Raw genomic sequence first — 22,175 nt, forward strand, 5'->3', positions numbered from 1 at the left:
GAAAGATTGAGGGCAAAAGGAGAAGGGGATGAAAGAGAAAGATGGTTGTATAGCATCACTCATTCTATCATGAGTTTGAGCAAACTCATGGACATGGACATGAGTTTGAGCAAACTCTGGGAGATAGTGAAGGACAGGGAAGCCTGGCATGCTGCAGTCCATGGGGTCGCAAAGAATCGGACACATCTTAGTAACTAAAAAACAACAACAATGAGGTAAACTGATGTGCTGTCATCTAGACTTCGTTTTTCCATTTATAGAGCACAGGCAGAGTAGATTTAGTTTTAATTCTTAAGGGCTGCAGGATTTTTAGAATGGTAAATCAGTATTGGCTTCAAGTCACAAGCTGTATTAGCCCCTAACAAGACAGTCTGTCTTTGAAGTTCTGAAGCCAGGTATTCTCCTCTCTAGCTATGAAAGTCCTAGATGGCATTTTCTTCCAATAAAGTTATTTCATCTACATTTGTCATTTAGTGTAAACCACCTTCATTTATTATTTGGGTAGAACTTCTGGATAACTTGCTACAGTGTCTTCATCAGCACTTGCTGCTTCACCTTGCACTTTTATGTTATAGAGATGGCTTCATTCCTTAAACATCATGAAACTACCGCTGCTATCTTCAAACTTTTCTTCTGCAGCTTCCTTATCACTCAGCCTTTGTAGAATTGAAGAGAGTTAAGACATTGCTGTGGATTAGGCTTCAGCTTAAAAGGAATATTGTGGCGGTTTAATCTTCCATCCAGACCACTAAGACTTTCTCCATATCAGCAATATCACTTTATCATTTGTGTGTTCACTAGAGAAGCACCTCTAATTTCCTGCAAGAACTTTTCCTTTGCATTCCCAACCCTTGGCACATGAGGCCTAGTTTTTGACCTATCTCAGCTTTCAGCATACCTTCTCCTTCACTATGTTTAATCATTTCTAACTTTTGATTTAAAGTGAGAGTCATGAGACTCATCCTTTTACTTGAGCACTTAGAAGTCATCATAAGGTTACTCAGTGGCCTAATTTCAATATAGTTGTCTGAAAGAATACTGAGGCCCAAGGAAAGGCAGAGAGATGGGAACCAGCAAGTCAGTGGAACAGTCAGAACACATACAATATTTTGTTTGCATTTTATATGAGTATGGGTTCATGGTACCCCAAAACAATTACAATAATAACATCAGAAATCAATGATCACAGGTCACTATAACAAATATAATAAAAATGAAAAAGTTTGAAATATTACTAGAATTACCAAAATGTGACACAGAGACACAAACTGAGCTAACTGCTGTTGGAAAAAAATGGTTCCAATAGATTTCCTCAATGTAGGGTTGCCACAAAACTTCAATTTGTAAAAAACTCAGTATCTACAAAGTGTAACAAAGCAAAGTGCAATGAAATGAGGTATGCTTGTAGTTATATTTCAGAGTATATATGGGACATAAATAAACCATTGATTAAAATATGCCTTTTAAAAATATGAAATATTTATCTTTTTTATGTTCATAGTAATAGTTGCATTATTTTCTACATAAAATGTTCACTAATTAAATTTTTCTTCAGATTTTTAACGTTTAATAGAAATATTTTATTTTTTAAATTTATTTATTTTCAATAGGAGATAATTGCTTTATAATACTGTGTTGGTTTCTGTGTTGGTTTGCGTGTTGTGTCACATACAATACTGTGCTGTGTATGTTGCCATACATCAACATAACTCAGCCATGGGTATACATATATCCCCTCCCTCTTTAACTAACAGAAGTATTAATATAACAATATATATTCATGGAAAAACAAAATTTTCAGAAACAATAAGCTTATAAAATTACTTTAAAAACACATAGGTAAATTATTAACAACCTAGAGAGAGGTCTGTAATTAAAAACTTCCTATCCTATTGAAACAAAGAGAAGAGTTACAATGGGCTTGGAATGATTCTATTTCATTATCTTTCCTAGTAAACATTTATTTTAAAAGAAAATAACTTAGTTAAGAGAGGAGATTTTATCAAGAGAATAAATTTTCCCTGGGCAAAGTCTGTTTCTTAGTTTAACAAACACAACTTTATTAAAAAAACTGCATTTTTCACAGATTATGATAGCTATTTTACTAAAAACTTTAATTGAATAAACAGATTTGCATTTCCTCTGCTTTAGCCATAAACTGCTCTTAGTAAATCTTCATATGTCTAAAATCTTAACAGGAAAAACATTGATTCCTAAGAACTACATCTATATGTTAAAGAATTTTTAAGTTTTTGCATTTTTACACTTACAATATATGTAATTTGAATCATGAATAATGCACTGCCTAAAACTGACTTAATTGAAAAATAATAGATTGCTTCACAAGAAAAACCTTTTAGTTTTCATAATAGTATCTACTAAAAAATGAGTAATAGCGCTAGGTGATACATAATTATGAAAAGATGACCCTGAGGGATGGTATGGGGAGGGAGGTGGGAGGGGGGTTCAGGATGGGGAACACATGTACACCCATGGCTGATTCAAGTGAATGTATGGCAAAAACCACCACAATATTGTAAAGTAATTAGCCTCCAATTAAAATTTTAAAAAGATATCATGAAGACTAAAAGAAAAAAGATTTTTTATGGTAGTGCTTCTTTGAGCCAAAATTCTCTGAGCTGATTGGAACCAGGAAAAATGAAAAGAATATATTTGAATAATAACACAAACTAAAGGCTTTTTGATTCTTTCATAAGAATTTATCCTTTAACTTTTGTATACAGGGAGGATTTAACACTGTGAAGTCTACTCATGGATTTATATAGCTTTATCAATATGTGATTTACATACATAATTTAACAAATTACATATGTAATTTACATAATATCATATTCATTCTTTTAAATTACTGTATACTTCAGTGGATTTTAAAATATTCAGAGTGTGTAGCGAGTACCATCACTAATCCCAGAGCATTATTGTCACCCCAAAATGATCAGCCCATACCTGTAAGCATAACACCTAATTTCCTCCTCCCCATCCCTGACACAGAGAAGGCAATGGCAACCCACTCCAGTACTCTTGCTTGGAAAATCTCATGAATGGAGGAGCCTGGTAGGCTGCAGTCCATGGGGTCACTAAGAGTCAGACATGACTGAGTGACCTCCCTTTCACTTTTCACTTTCATGCATTGGAGAAGGACATGGCAACCCACTCCAGTGTTCTTGCCTGGAGAATCCCAGGGATGGGGGAGCCTGGTGGGCTGCCGTCTATGGGGTCTCACAGAGTCGAACATGACTGAAGCGACTTAGCATCCCTGACTACTACTAAGCAACTCCCTGTTTCTATGGATATGCCTATTCTAGACAGTTCATATAAATCTAATCAGATAATCCATACAGTTCTAAGTGAAAAAAGTGATTAATACCATGTTAGGTATTTTTCACAGCATAAAATAAAAAGAGAAAATAGATTAAATATTTAGAAAATTCATAAACATGAAAGTAATATTTTATATATTCTATAGGGATATAGAAATATTTTTGTATCTATGTCCATAATCTGACATAATTTTCATAATTATGTCATCATAGAGTTTTCAACAAAAGTATAATTCCCTGAATACATCTTTATTAGAATTTATTTCAAGTGGCCTGAATTTACATACAATCTATTGCTTCAAAAAATAAAATAGCTTATCAATAAGTTCTTTATTTTTAGAAAGTTTAATTTTTAACATATAAAAGTAAACATCACTGTGAAATGACCTATCACATCAAATATCAAGTCCAACTACAGTACAAAATTAACTTGTCATTCTTTAGGAATCAAATTACTGTGTAATCTACTGAATTAATTGTTTTATTTTCAGGGCAAAATGTTTTTTACAGTTTGACTCTCACAGTAATAACAATTGTCTTATTCACCTTGCAAAATTAATTTACTGTTAGTGAAATCTAAGGATCTCAAAAAAAGAGTATCATTATTTTTTTAATATCTAAAACTAATATTAATAGTTTAATAATAAAGTTACCAACGAAATTAACATTCATATTTAATTTAGACAGATGCTGTTGCTAAGTCATTTCGGTCATGTCCAACTGTGCGACCCCATAGACGGCAGCCCACCAGGCTCCTCCGTCCCTGGGATTCTCCAGGCAAGAACACTGGAGTGGGTTGCCATTGCCTTCTCCAATGCAGGAAAGAGGAAAGTGAAAGGGAAGTTGCTCAGTCATGTCCGCAACATGCTAGTCAGTCATCTAACATGTTGCATGTTGCATGTTAGATGTGTACAAATCATCTAATCCAACTCTCTCATGTTTATGGCTGAGAAAAACTGCAACATAAGTAGATACTATTCCTTGTTCAAGTTCTCATGGATAGTTAGTAGCAAAGATGAAACTCAGTGAAAATCCAAGCAGTTGAATAGGATTTATAAATAATTTCGTTATGATTTCTTTAATGTCTCTTACATATATAAAATCTGTTGGATACCAGACTTAGAGTCTCAGTCCTTTAAGACATTTGTACAGAAGCAAGTTTACAAAGTTTAAAAAGCAGAGACATTACTTTGCCAACAAAGGTCCATCTAGTCAAGGCTATGGTTTTTCCAGTGGTCATGTATGGATGTGAGAGTTGGACTGTGAAGAAGGCTGAGTGCCGAAGAATTGATGCTTTTGAACTGTGGTGTTGGAGAAGACTCTTGAGAGTCCCTTGGACTGCAAGGAGATCAAACCAGTCCATCCTAAAGGAGATCAGCCCTGGGTGTTCATTGGAAGGAATGATGCTGAAGCTGAAACTCCAATACTTTGGCCACCTCATGTGAACAGTTGACTCACTGGAAAAGACTCTGATGCTGGGAGGGACTGGGGGCAGGAGGAGAAGGGGACGACAGAGGATGAGATGGCTGGATGGCATCACCGACTTAATGGACATGAGTTTGAGTAGACTTCGGGAGTTGGTGATGGACAGGGAGGCCTGCTGTGCTGTGATTCATGGGGTCACAAAGAGTCGGACACGACTGAGCGACTGAACTGAACTGAACTGAAGTTTACAAATGTGTTCTACCACTGAACTCCATTCTCCTGGTTACACCATCTCTGATCTGCTGACTCACTGTATTTGTATCTGACTCTGCACTCTTGTCTCAGTCCTGCCCAGTTTTACTTTCACATAAACATGGCTCAACTTCAGTATACATTCTCTATTTTTCCTGGCATCTGATCTTGTCCACCTCCAGTTTCTGACTTCAGACTCTAATACCGGTGATGAATTCTTCAAAAGTTTTCATTTACTATGGAGTAGAATTCCTGATAAAAATCTCCAAGTCATCTCACATAGAGTTTTGTTTACTTTTTAAAATAATAGGCCTGTATCTGAGATTTTTTATTAGTGAACCAAAAAATAAGTCATTGCATTATAATTCATTTGTGTTGACTCTAAGATATTTCAAAAATAGGAAAAGAAGTGATACTTGAAAGAAGTGATACTCTACTAGCAACCTTACATGAAAAAATAGCAAAAAAACTACATGAAGCTGGAAATGATGCAGTTCCAGGTCAATTTCACTACTTCACCCTAATATGTAAAACATTTTCCTCAAGAAATGATAGGATAAGTATTAAAAAAGGAAAGGGAAATAGCAAAACAAACATATAAGTACTTGATATTTTTTAGAAGCATTGCTTAACTTCTAAGTTCCAGAACATTTGTTTCTTAAGAGAACACATTTTTTTTTTTTAGAACTTCAATTCTTTCACTATTAACATACAAATATCAGGGATAATTTATGAAATGTTCTTGCTTATATAATTCCCAATTTTAACCTCTGCTTATAAGCAAAGTTATAAGTTTCTGTATTAAAAAAATACAATTTCAAATGCTCAATGATTCAAACTTTTTACTTATTCGTATCATCCTGATCACTCATACCCTCAATTCTACCCTGATTATATCTGAGATATTACAATTCATTGACAATCAGCTTCCTTGTTTAGTTTTACAAAAAAAAAAGATTTGATAATTCCCTGGTGGTTCAGTGGTTAGAACTCAGCACTTTCACAGTGGTTCAGTTCAGTTCAGTTCAGTCGCTCAGTCATGTCTGACTCTTTGCAACCCCATGAATCACAGCACACCAGGCCTCCCAGTCCATCACCAACTCCCGGAGTTCACTCAGACTCATGTCCATTGAGTCAGTGATGCCATCCAGCCATCTCATCCTCTGTTGTCCCCTTCTCCTCCTGCCCCCAATCCCTCCCAGCATCAGAGTCTTTTCCAATGAGTCAACTGTTCACATGAGGTGGCCAAAGTACTGGAGTTTCAGCCTTAGCATCATTCCTTCCAAAGAAATCCCAGGGCCGATCTCCTTCAGAATGGACTGGTTGGATCTCCTTGCAGTCCAAGGGACTCTCAAGAGTCTTCTCCAACACCACAGTTCAAAAGCATCAATCCTTCGGCGCTCAGCTTTCTTCACAGTCCAACTCTCACATCCCTACATGACCACTGGAAAAACCATAGCCTTGACTAGATGGACCTTTGTTGGCAAAGTAATATCTCTTTTTTTCAATATGCTATCTAGGTTGGTCATAACTTTTCTTCCAAGGAGTAAGCATCTTTTAATTTCATGGCTGTGATTTTGGAGCCCCCCAAAATAAGGTCTGACACTGTTTCCACTATTTCCCCATCTATTTCCCATGAAGTGATGGGACCAGATGCCATGATCTTCGTTTTCTGAATGTTGAGCTTTAAGCCAACTTTTTCACTCTCCTCTTTCACTTTCATCAAGAGGTGTTTTAGTTCCTCTTCACTTTCTGCCATAAGGGTGGTGTCATCTGCATATCTGAGGTTATTGCTATTTCTCCCGGCAATTTTGATTCCAGCTTGTGTTTCTTCCAGCCCAGCATTTCTCACTAGGGAAGGTTTTTTGAGAAAGTGACATGCAAAGCAAGACCTAAAGGATAAGGAAAAGCTAGCCATAGGAAAAGTTGAGGGATGAGTGTTTTAGTGGGAACAACATACAGTTAGTTGTGTACATCTAAAGAAGGCCAGTGTGGTGAATGGTGACAGAAGACATGAACAGAACAAAATGAGACTGGAGAGAAATTAAAACCAGATTATAACAGCCTTAATAGAGAAGTCTGAATTTTATTCTGGGCATAATAGGAGATCACTAATGGATTTTAAGCAGAAAAGACACCATCTGAAGTATATCTTTTGTATTGTTTTCTTTTGATGTTTTGTTTTTAATTGACATTTTCATTGAGATCCTTGTAGATTTACTTGCAGTTTTAAGAAATAATATAGAGAGAGCATGTGCTTAATTTAGTTTCCCCCAGTGATAACAATTTGTAAAACTGTAATACAATGTAGCTGCCAGTATATGGGCATTGACAAAAAACACCTTGTTCAGAGTTCCCCAATTTTATCTACACTTAAATTACACATATGAATTAAATTCTGTACAATTTTATCACTTGTAGGTTCATGAACCCATCACACTATCAAGATTCTGAATAGTTCCAATATTAGGAATCCCTCAAGTTTTAACCACACCCTCCTCCCTCTTCCATCTTCCCATTGTCAACTTCTGGCAACCACTAATTTGTCCCCAATTTCTAAAAATTTGTCTTTTCAAAATGTTATATAATTGATCATACATTGTGTAACCCTTTTTTAATTTATTTTATTTTTGGTTGTGGTGGGCCTTTGTTGTTGCTTGCTCCGGCTTTCTTTAGTCGCAGTGAACGGGAGCTGCTTCCTGGTTGCAGGGCATGAGTTTTTCATTGCGGTGGCTTCTCCTGTCATGGAGCTCAGGTTCTAGGTGTGAGGGCGTCAGTAGTTGCAGCTCATGGGCTCTAGAGTGGAGGCTCATCAGCTGTGGCACACAGGCTTAGTTGCTCTGCAGCATGTGGGATCCTCCCAGGCCAGGGTTCAAACCAGGGCCCCTTGCATCACAAGGCAATTCTCAACCACTGGACCACCAGGGAAGCCCATGTGTAACCTTTTATGATTGGCTTTTTTCCTTCAACAGTATTTCCCTGGAGGTTGATCCAAGTTGTTGTGTGTATAAATAATTCGCTTGTTTTCATTGCTGTGTAGTAGTCTGTGGTTATGGGCGTGAAGAAGTGAAGGTGTTTGTCCCTCAGTCATGTCCAACTCTTTGCAACCCCATGAACTGTAGCCCTCCAGGCTTCTCTGTCCGTGGAATTACTTAGGCAAGAACTGGAGTGAGTAGCCATTCCTTTCTCCAGGGGATCTTCGCACCCCAGGGCTCAAACCCAGTCTCCTGCATTGCAGGCGAATTCTTTACCATCTTGAGTCACCAGGGAAGCCCAGTTATGGGCATATCACAGTATAAATATTTACCCTTGGAAGGGTATATGGGTTAATTCCATTTTCTGCTACTGCAAATAAAGTTGCTATGAACACTCATGTACAGTTTTACATAAGAACATAAGTTTTCATTTCTCTGAGGTAAAAGCCCAAACATATAACTTCTAGTTTTATAATTGTATATTGCATTTTATAAAAAACTGTCAAACTTTTCCAGAATAGCTGTATAATTTTACACTTCTACTAGCAATATAGAAATGATCCAATTTCTCTGCATCTTTGCCAGAATTTGATATTGTCACTATTTTTAATTTTAGCATTTCTGATAGATGTATAGTGGTAGCTTTCACTTTTCATTTGCATTTCTCTCGTGGCTAATCATACTGAATGTCATTTCACATGTTTTTTTGCCATCTGTTTATCCTCTTTGGGGAAATGTCTGTTGATGCCTTTTCCCTATTTTCTGATTGAAGTGTTTATCTTTTTACTATTGAGTTTTCAGGGTTGTTTATGTATTTTAGATAGTACTCTTTTGTTGCAAATGTGGTTTTGCAAATATTTTTCCTAATCTGTAGTGTGTCTTTGCATCCTCTTTACAGAATCTTTTGCAGAGCAAAAGTTTTTAATTTTGATGAAGCATGATTTATCAATTCATCCTTTTATGGATTATACTAACAGTATTAAGTCTAAGAACTCTTTCCTTGGCTCTAGATTCCCAAAATTTTCTTCTATATATATTTTTTAAAGTTTCATATTTTAAGTTTTACATTCAAGTCTAGAATTCATTTTTAGTTACTATTTTTATAAGATATGAAGTTTAAGGTTTTGTTTTGATTGTCTGTGTTCAGTTCTCAGTCGTTTTCGACTCTTTGTGACCCCATGGACTGTAGCCCTCCAGCTTCTCTTTCCGTGGGACTTCCAGGCAAGAATACTGAGTGGGTGGTCAATTGCTTGAGCACTGTTTGTGAAAAAGTGACCTTTCCTTTGTTGAATTGTTTTTGCACCTTGTCAAAATTCAGTTGGACATACATGTGTGAGTATATTTTGGGTTTCACTATTCTGTCAATTAATTTATCTATCTCTCCACCACTACCATACCCAACTTTTTTGCAGTAGCTAACTAGAAAAATGTGATTTTTAGTGGAGGGATCTTCCCACTTTACCCTTCTTTTTCAAGATTGTCTTAGTTATTCTGGGACATGTGCTGAGACAATTTTTCATATAAATTTCAAAATGCATGCTAAGTTGCCTCAGTCATGTCTGACTCTTTGCAACCCCATGGACTGTAGCCTTCCAGGCTCCTCTGTCTATGGGATTCTCCAGGCAAGAATATTGTTGCAGAATGGGTTATCATGCCCTCCTTCAGGGGATCTTCCCGACCCAAGGATTGAACCCACAGCTCTTATGTCTCCTGCATTGGCAGGTGGGTTCTTTACCAGCTGAGCCCTGCGTATTTCTACGGAAAAAAAAATTGCCAGGATTTTTATAAGACTTGTACTAAACCTACTGATCAGTTTGAGGAGAATTGACATCTTTACTATTTTGAGCCTTCCAACCCATGAGCATGGTATTTCTCTTCATTTAATTGGGTGGTCTTTGATTTCTTTCATCACAAATTTCAGCATACAAATCCTGTACATGTTTTGCGAAGTAAATAGATAAGTATTTCATTTTCTTTGGAATGACTGTAAGTAGTATTGTTTTTAATTGTAGTTACTTCATTGTTGAGTTATAGAAATATGATTGCATTTTTCTGTTGTTCTTGTATCTTGTAACCTTGCTGAATTTATTAGCTCTAAAGAGATTTTTCTATTCCTTGGAATATTCTATGTAGACAATCATATCATCTGCAAGGAGAAATAGTTTGGTTTTCTTGAGAAATAGTTTTATATCTTCCTTTCCCATCTGTATGTCTTTTATTTCTTTTTATTGACTTATTAAAATGGCTAGAACTTCCAGTACTGTGTTCAATAAGAGTGGTGAGAGTGGATATGCTTACCTTTCTTCCAAAATTAGGAAGAAAGCATTGTTTTTCTCCATTAAGTGTGATGTCAGCTAAGATTTTTATACACGCTCTTTGTTAAGCTGAAGTAATTCTTCTCTATTCTTAACTAAGTACTGAATGAGTGAATTTTATTTTCACATAATTCTGATGCAATATATGGGGAGGAGAGCAAAATAAGTGAGGTAACCATTAAGATGACTATCACAGTACACCAGGTGAGAGATGATGGTAACCTAGACTAAGATGATGGTGGTGATATGGATTAGGAGATAAGCGGGCAGATTCAAGTTATACTTTGTTGTATAACCCATAGGACTTGCTGATGGATTGGGTGATTAGAGTCAGAAATTGCATTTGGCTACAAGTAACAGAAAACTCTGGGCTTCCGAGGTGGATCAGTAGTAAAACAATCTTCTGGCAATGCAAGAGAAGCAGGAAACATGGGTTTGATCCCTGGGACAGGAATATCCCCTGGAGAAGGAAATGGCAACCCACTCCAGTATTCTTGCCTGGGAAATCCCAAGAACAGATAAGGTTGACAGGCTACAGTCCATGGGGTCACAAAAGAGTTGGCCATGACTTAGCAACTAAACAACAACAAACAGAAACCCTACTACAATAACTTAAGTAGAGGCTTCCCCCTCACCCCTGCCCTGCACAAAAAGTCTGAGAGTAAGCAATTCTATAAATCTCATCTGTGTCTCAGATCCTTTTATTCTTTGCTGTTTCATAATAACATATGACTTTGAACCATACAGTCACAAGATGGATGTGGTACTTCTAGATACCGGAGATAAGTTCCAGTAAGAAAGATAGAGTTGCAAAATTTTTCTTTTAGTGATACTTTATTCAGAAAGTTAAGCACTTCCAGAAACATCCATCTATATTTCCTTAATCAAAACTATGTCACTGAAAAAAAAAAAAAAACCTATGTCACTGACCACTCAATTGCAAGGGAAGCTAGGGAATTGATATTTTACTTTCAAGTCTCTAAAGTAGAGAAAAACAGGGAATAGCTAATTGCAGTGGACACTAAATGAGCCAATCTATAGTACCTACCACACTAAGGATGATGGAAATGAGGAAAAATGGATTACTTGCATATTTCTGGTTGACAGATTACATTACTGTTTACTAGGATGTATAAGAGTGGAAGAGACATGGATTTTTTTTTTTTTGAGACATGGATTTTTAAGAGAAAGCAGTAGTTCAATGTTGGACATGTTGAGATTAAAATGTTTATGAAGCATCTAGAATGTCAAGCAAAGAATTACATACATGAAGCTGAAATTTAGAAATGTCAATACTGAAGGTAATAATCTTGAAGTCACCAGGATACTGATGGTATTTAAAGCTTTTGAACTATATAAGATCACCTTGGAAGAAAACAAGTAGTTGTGCACAGCTTTGAGGAACACCAATATTTAAGTATTGCTTTGGGAAAAGTGAACTCACAAAAGAGACTGAGTAGCTAAAAAGCGAATAGAGAAACCACGAAAGAGGCATTAAAGACATAAATGGAAATATCCGTTTCATGGAGAAGGTATTCTATAGAGTAAAATGCTACTGAGAGAAGATAAATAAGATAAAGAGAGAAACTTCCATTGAATTTAGCAGCAAGAAAGTAGTTGATGATTGAATTAATTAAAATTGAGTTCAGAGTCAAGAAACAAAAAATCCACTTAAACCCCAAATAGGAGTCTGTTATTTTTCCCACACAACAAAAAGTCTGGATGTAAGCAGCTAAAGGTATTAGGGAGCCAATCATCAGAGCCTGCTGCTTTGTCATTCCCTTGGACTTTCTCTCATGACTGGAAAGTGGGTGTCATTGCTCTGGACTCATGTACAAAACAGCAGAAGAAAAGGAAAGGTGTGGTGCCAGCACCATATGCCCTTTACCAAGAGTAGAAAAACTTCCCCTTCCCTCAGAATTATTTTGCATCTCATTAGTCAGATCTATGTAACACAGTCATCCTGAACTTCAGGGGAAACTCCGGGAAGATGAAAATTTATTTAATAAGTTGTCTAGCCTCTACAGTGAAAATGGACAAAAGAAAGAGCAGTTGAGAATGGATGCTTTAAGCAATCAAAAGTGCCTGCCATGATGACCTTGGCAACAACAGCTTTAATGTATGGGATGGATGAAAGTCGTTCAGTCATGTCTGACTCTTTGCGACCCCAGGGACTATACAGTCCATGGAATTCTCTAGGCCAGAATACCGGAGTGGGTAGCCTTTCCCTTCTCCAGGGCATCTTCCCAACCCAGGGATTGAACCCAGAGAGGCTGAAATCAAATTACAGGGGATTGAAGAGTGAATGGGAGATGGTGAGGTAGCAAAATGCAATGGATAGAAATATTTTCTATTCATTTGGCCAGAAATTTACTTGTGAAGGGTTTCCCTGGTGGCTCAGACGGTAAAGAATCTGCCTGCAATGCAGGAGACCTGGGTTTGATCCCTGGGTTGGGAAGATCTCTGGGTTGCAGAAGGGAATGGCTATCCACTCCAGTATTCTAGAATTCTGGAGAATTCCATGGACTGTATAGTCCAAGGAGTCACAGAGAGTTAGACGCAACTTTCACTTTCACTGTAGTTGTGAAGAGGAGCAGAGAAGTAGGATGGTATCTAGATTGAGTTGTAAGGTCCGGGGATACTTTTCACTTTGTATTGTATTGTTGCTGTTGCTCTTAACACGAAGTAAAAAATTATGTTTGTAAATGATGAGAATGATCATTGTGAGGAGGGGAGAGACAATTGATACAAAAGGAAAGAGAGTGAAAAGAAAGACTCCAAAACATTCATGCTGGTAGGTTCTAGCCTGCTTATGACGTTCCCTTCCTGATAACCTGCCTGTGGACTTTGGACTTGCTTAGTCACCTTCACAATTGTATTAACTGATTCCCTATAATAGATCACTTAAAATTCCCAGTTCTGCTTCTAGGATTGAATCTTGACTGATACAAAATTTGATCCTCAAAAAGTCCTCAAAGAGGCAGTAAAATTATGTACTAGTTTCTATGAAAGAAGACAGGAGGTGAAGGAAAGTTGCATGGCTCAAGGTAGCCTGGAGTTAAAACTCCCCTCCACATCCTCCCCACCATTCTAGGCAAAACAAAGAACTTTCTCACCAGAAGAAAAAAATAGACATTAGGTTAATTACGCCCAGCTCCAAGCTGGCCCAGCCTCTGGCCGATCTCCAGAACTCCTTGCCCCAGCCATTTAAGAGATAACTACTCCCAGCAACCTTGGAAAAGAACAGGCCCCCTTAAGACAGTAGCTTTCTACATACATGCCTATATATACTTACTCTTTCTTAGTTAAGTGCGGCAGCTCGCTAATCTGACTGCTGCTCCTTCTCGCCTCATTAAAGGTGATCTGTTCCTGTAGAGTGCCAGTCTCGTTCTTTTTCTGGACCTCGCCCACTCTAACTCCTGACCTTACATTTTTGGTGCCGAAACCCAGGGGGGTTGAGGTTCCTTCTTCTCCACGGCCAGCTCTTTGGAGCGTGGAAGCCTGCTGAGCTCACTTTTCTGCCCGGGCTTTCAAGACCTCCTCGAGAGGACGCCCTGTGTCTTCGTGAGCAGTACAAGTCCTCTGTAAGGGCTTTATCTGTTTTCCATGTACCCTGAGGAATATTGGCCTCTCTGTCTCTTCCTGCTTTCTCTACACTCTCTTTTTCGCGAGACCGACCAACTCCAGGACAGAGGCCTTTTGCCATTCGACCGCTTTACGTGCAACACTCCATTCAAGCCAGCCCCTAAACTAAGGTAAGATCCAATCCGGACAGTTTTTTAGAGGCACCCTAAAACTTAGTCCTCTCTGGGTCCCAGGGACCCCTAGCCTAAGGCCACTCTGAAGATGATGGTGGGGGATGCTCCACCTCGACACGGAGCTCTCTTCTCGTAACTCCTATTGCGGCAAGGGGTGATGACTTGAGCTCCCAATAGGAGCCTCTGCTTGCCTTTCAATTATGGGGTCTGGCCAATCTGTCCCAAAGGATTCCCCTCTGGCCTGTGTTCTCATAAATCTCAAGCCACTCTCTCTCACTGAACTCAAAGCTAATCGCTTAAAACAACTCTGTATACAGATCTGGCCTCAATACCAATTAGACAACCAAAACTGCTGGCCTGAGTTCAGGACTTTCAATTTCAATATTTTATCAGATCTCACTAACTTCCTCAAATAGAATGGCAAAGGGTCAGAGGTCCCATATGCCCAAGCCTTTGGGGCCCTTCAGAGCAGGCTTCCCTATGCAAAAACTGCTCCACCGATGAGGTCCTTCTATGTACCTTGCCTCCCAAACAAAAGGGCTCTTCTTCTTCAACTAACTGCAGGTCACAGCCTTCCACACCCCCAGAGTTTGACCCAGCAGACAAGCCCCCTCTGTATCCGCCACCCCACCAACCCTCTCCTTCCCCCTCATCCAATTCCAAAACCTCTCCTGACTCCCCCTCAACCCCGCTACCCCATCTCCCTGACTCCCCCTCCCCTCTTCCCTCCCCTCCTGCCACACGGTCATGTACCCAACATATGTTTCTGAGAGAGGTGGCAGGACCAGAGGGCCCCACGTGCCATTTTCATTGTCAGATACGAGCCAGATAGAAGAAAAGTTAGGATCATTTTCTGAAAATCCTACCAGATACAGAAAAGAATTCCTGAGACTCTCCCAGGCCTATAACCTCATATGGAGTGACATATTATATCCTAAATGCCACTGTCATCCCAGATGAAAAAGACCATATCTGGCAAGTGGCTAAAGCCCATGCCCATCACTTATATAACCAAAACCAGGATAGCCCAGTTGCTGTTGAGGTGGTGCCTCAATTAGATCCCCACTGGACTTACCAGCCCAATGACCCAGGTATCAAGAGACTCAATCATATGATTACTTGTCTTCTAGAAGGAATGAAAAAAATACTCATATCCATGTCAGTTATGATAAAGTCAGAGAAATCACCCAAGGGGCAGACGAAAATCCAGTCTTATTCTTGGCACGCCTCATAGAGGCAGTCCAAAAGTATACAAACCTAGATATCACCACCCCTGCTGGGTTACTCTACCTTCATGTTCAATTCATCAGCCAGTCCGCCCCTGACATTAGACGTGAGCTTCAACAACTAGAGGAGGGCCCTGAGACCCCCCCAAAGAGACCTTCTAGAAGGAGCCTTCAAGGTGTTCAATAATAGAGAGGAAGAAGCTAAGAGAGAAAAAGGACCGTGAGAGAAAAGCTAAATATGCCCTTTTGGTGGCAGCAATTAAGGGAAGAGATCAGCCTGGCCCAAGTCATCCCAGACTGGGACTTAAGATCCTCCCTCGCCAGACCCTGCTTCCGATGCAACCAGTCAAGACACTGGGCAAAGGCGTGCCCAAACCCGCGGCCCCCAACAAAAGCATGCCCGACCTGTGGCCAATGGGCCTGGAAGATGGACTGTCCCCAGGGATGCCCTGATGCCCCTGGAGAGGTCCCCACCTCCCAGACCTAGAGAATGGAATGTCCACAGAGATGCCCTGGCACCCCTGGGGAGATCTCCACTTCTGTCTAGAACCCCAGCCCAACACTGTGAGAGTTGTTCCAATGATGGGGCCCAAGTTCCAGCCACCCAGCCTGTGTCCCGGACATGAGCTCAGAACTTAGGGTGGATGGGATAGTGGCTGGGAAAAAGACCTCCTTTATAGTAGACACTGGAGCTGCTTTCTGTCTCTTAACTTCCTACTCTGGCCCAACTCAAGACTCAGAACTCACAATCAAGGGGGTCTCTGGAGTTCCCCTAAGGCCAAAAATCAGCCCTCCATTACTCTGTCAATTTGGAAAATCAACCCTCATACACTCATTCCTCATAATGCCTCAGTGCCCGATGGCACTCCTAGGGAGAGATTTGTTATCCAAACTTGGGGTCTTTATTACCATACCCCCCTCGATATAGTCTCTATATTCTGCATGCAGATGGCACCTAGACTGTCCCTATCCCTCACCCCTGACCTCCCCTTGGATCTACCCGCCTTAGACCTCCAAGTCTGGGACGCTGATCACCCATCCATAGCCAAACATCATCCCCCAGTCCACATTACCCTAAAAGACCCCTCAACTATAATCACCCAACAACAGTACTCTCTCACCCCGGAGGCCCACAAGGGACTTAAGCCTATCATAGACCGTCTTCTTCAAGACTCTATCCTAATTCCTACCCATTCACCGCACAACACTCCTATTCTGGCAGTAAGGAAGGGACCAAACTCTTGGAGACTGGTCCAGGACCTGAGAAAAATCAATGAGGCTATTACGCCGACATTCCCCATAGTCCCTAATCCTTATATCCTTCTGTCTGCCATACCCCCAGTTGCAACCCACTTCACAGTATTAGATCTCAAAGACACCTTTTTCACCATCCCCCTCCACCCACCTCCCAACCCCTTTTCGCCTTCACCTGGCAAGACCCCAAGACTCACATTTCCCAACAACTAACATGGACAGTTCTCCCCCAGGGGTTCAGAGACGGCCCCCACTTTTTTGGACAGGCTTTACAAAAGGACCTACAGACACTCAACCTAGCCCGAGTCATCTCCTCCAATACGTAGATGACCTCTTCCTTTGTAGGCCAACCTGAAAACTCTGCCTCCAACATACTGCCAAATTCCTTGGGGCCCTAGGATCCTGGGGTTATCGGGTGTCCCAATCCAAGGCCCAAGCAGTACAGACAAATGTTACCTACTTGGGGCTCTCCATATCCCACCAACAAAGAACTATGCCCCCAGATAGAATCCAGGCCTTAATTAACTGTCCACTTCCAAAAATGAAAAGGGCGCTCCTGTCTATCCTCGGCCTCCTCACCTTTTTCCGTATCTAGATCCCTAACATCCCCCTCATTGCAAAGCCACTCTATGAGGCAACTAAAGGATGTCTGGATGAGCCCCTCTTTAATCCCTCCTCGCTGGCCAATCCTCTTTGCCAGCTCACCCAAAGCCTCCTCCGAGTGCCAACTCTCCACCTGCCAGATCACACCAGACCTTTCTCTTTGCCCATTCCAACCAAGGACATGCCCTGGAACTTCTATGTCAGCGGGCCAGAGACACCTGGGCTCCCATAGCCTATCTATCAAAACAGCTTGACATGGTGACCAAGGGGTGGCCTCCCTGCATACAGGCCATGGCTGTGATTGCAGCCCTCGTACCCGAAGCAAATAAACTCTCTAGACACGCCCCTTCAACAGTCTGTTCTCCACACACCTTCCGAGACTTACTATCACATTGGGCTTTCCTCTCCCTTCCTCCTTCCAGGGTACAGGTCCTACATGCCTTTCTCCTCAACCCTCAGCTCTCATTCTCCCCCTGCTCTCCCCTTAACCCCGCCAGCTTATTATCCACGTCCTCTGCAACAGACCCTCTCCTACATAGCTGCAGCCTAACAGTAGATCTTACCCAAAACCCCTTCCAACATTTAACAGATCAGCCCATCCTAGACCCAGACACCCCACACTGGTTTGTTGATGGCAGCTCTCAAAAATCCCCACCCTTCGCAGCAGGAAATGCCATCATCCAGAGGGACCTTTGTCACAATCACGGAACCCAGACAATTGAAGCTTCACCTCTGCCACCTCCCACCACCTCCCAATAGGCAGAACTGATAGCTCTCACCAGAGCTTTAACTCTGGCTAAAAATCTAAGGGTTAACATCCACACAGACTCCAAATATGCCTATAACATACTTCACTCAAACATCCTAATATGGAGAGAAAGACGTTTCCTAACCCAAAAGGGACCCCCCATTATTAATTCAGACCTGATCCACAAACTTCTAGAGGCAGCACTCTTACCAAACAAAGCCGCCATCCTCCACTGTAGGGGACACCAAAAGGGAAGTCTCATATCAGCCTGCAACAATGCTGCAGACCAGAAGGCAAAGGAGATAGCCCCGCCCCACCCCTCTCTCCAGTCGCCTGTCATCTGAGCCCTGACTCCACCCGACCCTCCCACCACCAGAGAAATCCTCTCTTATCTACACTCACTCTTCCATCCCTCATCCAAGACACTCCAACAGTTCCTCCGTAACCACTTCCCCATATCCACTGCTGACCAACAATATTTAGATAACCTTACCTGCTCCTGTCAAACATGTCAATGTATTAATCCCAATTCCAACCTTAAACCGACATCCTTTCCAACCCATCAAATGCGAGGCAGCCTCCCAGCACAGGATTGGCAGATAGACTTTACTCATATGCCTCCAGTTCAGAGAGTCAGATACCTCCTGATCCTTGTGGACACTTTTTCAGGATGGGTAGAAGCATTTCCCACTACAAACAAAAGAGCCCACACTGTGGCCCAAATCCTCCTCAGAGAAATTATCTTCAGGTTTGGCCTGCCTTCATCCCTACAGTCTGATAAGGGCCCGGAATTTACGTCCAAGGTCACCCAACAACTTGTCCAATTCTTACAGATACCCTGGAAATTTCACATTCCATATCATCCCCAGTCCTCAGAAAAGGTAGAAAGGATGAATAGAATAATCAAAGAAACTCTTACCAAATTAATCTGGATTGGACTAAACTTTTGCCGATTTTTCTCCTCAGAGTGCGGGCTTTGCCCAGAAAGCCCCTGGGGCTGAACCCCTTTGAGGTGATGTACAGAAGGCCCGTGCTCCCTCCTGGACTCCCCCCGAACCTCCTCCCATACCAAGCTTCCTACACTCCCCTCTGCTGGCGGAACTCCACAATGCCCTCTGGAAATACATCAACCAAAATTTGCCTGCCCCTGCCCCCCAAACCCCCTTGCCCCCTTTACAAACTGGGGACATGGTCTATCTGTCAGATAATCCCCAGGGTGACCTAACCCCAAAGTGGCAGGGACCATTCAAAATTATCCTGCTTACCCCAACTGCAGCTAGACTCGAGGTCACCTCCTGGGTACACCTCCCTTGCCTAAAACGGGTCACTTCTGATCCTGTGCTGTCCTCCTTAACTGACCCCTATCAGGTCTCCCTCACAGGACCCACCTCCTTAAAATTCACCCAGCGACAACCTCTGTCAGCCATCCAAGAAGACGCTGAATGACCTGGACACTCATAACCTACAACTGTTCCTGACGCAACAGCTCCAACCCTGATATAACAGAAACATGCCTAGACAAAAGCCTATAGTTAACTCTTATCACGTTATTGAAATAGACAACTCACTTTGCCTGATATGTCAGCCTTAGACAGATTAGTACAAGTTCAAGCCAAAAAAAAAAAAAAATTGAGGGCAAAGAGACCTTTTAAATCTTAAGGCAGAAAACTGTGAGATCTCTGAGAGTAAAAAAGGTTTGTGGAAAGTGAAACCCAAGAAGAAAGTTCTATGTGTGGTACATTAAGAGAAAAAGAAGTGTGGCTTTACAGATGGCTGTCCTATGAATGGGCAAATAAAGTGATGAATACAGAAAGTGTAAAAAAGCTTTGTGGTAAGTAGAAGAGTTCTGTGCATGATACAAGTTTCTTAAGACATTAAACTGCCTTTGTCTTAAACTGCCTTTGCAAAAAAAACAAAAACAAAAACATACATTTCTATCCTATTACCCACTGGAGACATTCCTCAAAGAAGAAGAGGTAAAACAAACAGTCTACTCTACCCCCAAGGAAAACCTTCCCACAGAAAAAGACGAGCTGTCATAGCCCCCCCCCCCCCCCGATTGGGACTGGCATAGCAGCAGCCCCGGACACCGAGCTTGGGGGCATCTCGACCTCGGCCCATTTTAACTACAAACTGTCCCAAGGACTTACTGAGGATATGGAGCAAGTAGCAGAGTCCTTCGTTTCAGCCCAAAGGCAAATTAACTCATTGGCTTCTGTGGCCCTATAAAATAGGCGAGCCCTGGACCTTCTCACCGCAGAAAAAGAAGGGACCTGCCTTTTTCTAGGGACTGCTGCTATTTTGTTAATGAAACGGGCATAGTCCAGGGCAGAATCAAAGAACTTAGAGACAGAACTGAACGCTGCAAATTACACCCCAAAACCTGCTCCAACAAGCCCTCCCTTGGTTACTCCCTTTCTTGAGACCATCGGTACTTATCATTTTACTCCTCTTATTTGGACCCTGTCTCTTCAATCTCTTTCAAAGTTTTCTCCAGGAACAGATTTGGGCCATCTCTCGAGCCCAAGTCAAGACTATTCTTTTGCTTGAAACTCTGACAGCAAGAATAAAAAGTCAACACTATGGCCCATGGACTTCCTTCCTCCCAGACTACAAACCCCTGACCCTCATTTATCAGCATGAAGAAGCCCTGAACATTAACGGTGCCCACATCTCTTTCTCTTTTTAAATATATTCCTTAAGGTCTGGAATGAAGGAAAGTTGCATGGCTCAGGGTAGCCTGGAGTTAAAACTCCCCTCCAGAACTTTCTCACCAGAAGAAAAAAATAGACATCAGGTTGATTACACTCAGCTCCAAGCCGGCCCAGCCTCTGGCCGATCTCCAGAACTCCTCGCCCCAGCCGTTTAAGAGATAACTACTCCCAGCAACCTTGGAAAAGAACAGGCCCCCTTAAGACAGTAGCTTTCTACATACATGCCTATATATATTTGCTCTTTTCTTACATAAATGCAGCAGCTCACTAACCTGACTGCTGCCCCTTCTCACCTCATTAAAGGTGATCTGTTCCTGTAGAGTGCCAGTCCTGTTCTTTTTCTGAACCTTGCCTATTCTAGCTCCAGACCTTACAGGAGGTACATGACCTCGGGATGTGAATGAAGATTTCTGGAGTGAGATTTCACTTAAATTGAGTTTAAAGAGTTGTTAAAAATTGGTAAGACGAGGCAGTAGTGGAAGCAATGATGAGGTAGTGAAACAAGCTTACTGGAGAAGAAAAAAAAAAGGTGGATTTGTAACATTTGATAATTTCCTTGGTATATATATTCCTGCTGCTGCTGCTGCAGTTAAGTCACTCAGTTATGTCCCACTCTTTGCAACCCCATGGACTGTAGCCTGCCAGGCTCCTCTGTCCATGGGATTTCCCAGGCAAGAATACTGAAGTGGGTAAGGCAGATTCTTTAATACTGAGCCACCTGGGAAACCCCATATACACTTCCGGCATGGCCAATTTTAAGCTATCAACATGATGTCATATAAACATAGAGTTAGAAAGAGGTGCACACAATTGGCTTTCATAAGATAGTATGAGTACACAACACTAAGTGGAAGGTGTGGGGGAAACAGCACATGCAATAAAAAAATAAATACCAATTTTCTTTCTTATACAAGACATTTTATCGTGGAGAAAAGATCCAGTGGACCCCCTCCCCCACCAGTTGTCACTGCAATTAAAGAACAATGCTCAGAAACAATAACTGCATTTTCTTGGCATCATAACAATGATGAGCACCACAATGATTAATTCAACTAAGGAACTTCTAGACCTTGTCCTGTAAAAGCAGATAATATTATTTGTCTGAGATCAACGACAAGTAAATGCAGAGGTGTGATTCAAACCCTAAGTAGCCTAAAGAGGATGCTTTTTCTACTACAGAAATCTTCTTTACTACCACATCCTGTTATGATACTTGGAAAATCCTCACTCCCCCATTAGTCTGGAATCAAATTTTTCAGAATCGTTTTTGTAAGATGGAAAAGTCCATTTGGTTTTGAAGGAATTTGAAAGCCAGTCTTTAGCCCATACACTGATGATTTTGACAGGGTGCCAATACCATTCAATGGTGACAGAATAGTTTCTTCAACATATAGTGCTGGGACATCTCAACATCCACTTGCAAAAGTATGAAATTGGACCCCTACTTCACATCATATCAAAAAAATCAACTCAAAAATGGATGATGATGGATAATGACCTAAACATCAAGATCCAAACCATAAATCTCTTATAAAAAAACATGAATAAATTGTCATGATCCTGG

The 22,175-nt window shown here is 41.0% G+C and overlaps 1 pseudogene; it reads right to left on the reverse strand.

The window, feature by feature from the left end:
• Window positions 1-14,014, reverse strand: part of LOC138069333 (bile acid receptor-like) — a 31,960-nt pseudogene extending 17,946 nt beyond the window's left edge.
• Between the last annotated feature and the right edge of the window lie 8,161 nt (window positions 14,015-22,175).

Source organism: Capricornis sumatraensis, chromosome 2 (genome assembly GCF_032405125.1).
Source record: "Capricornis sumatraensis isolate serow.1 chromosome 2, serow.2, whole genome shotgun sequence".
Lineage (NCBI taxonomy): Eukaryota > Metazoa > Chordata > Mammalia > Artiodactyla > Bovidae > Capricornis > Capricornis sumatraensis.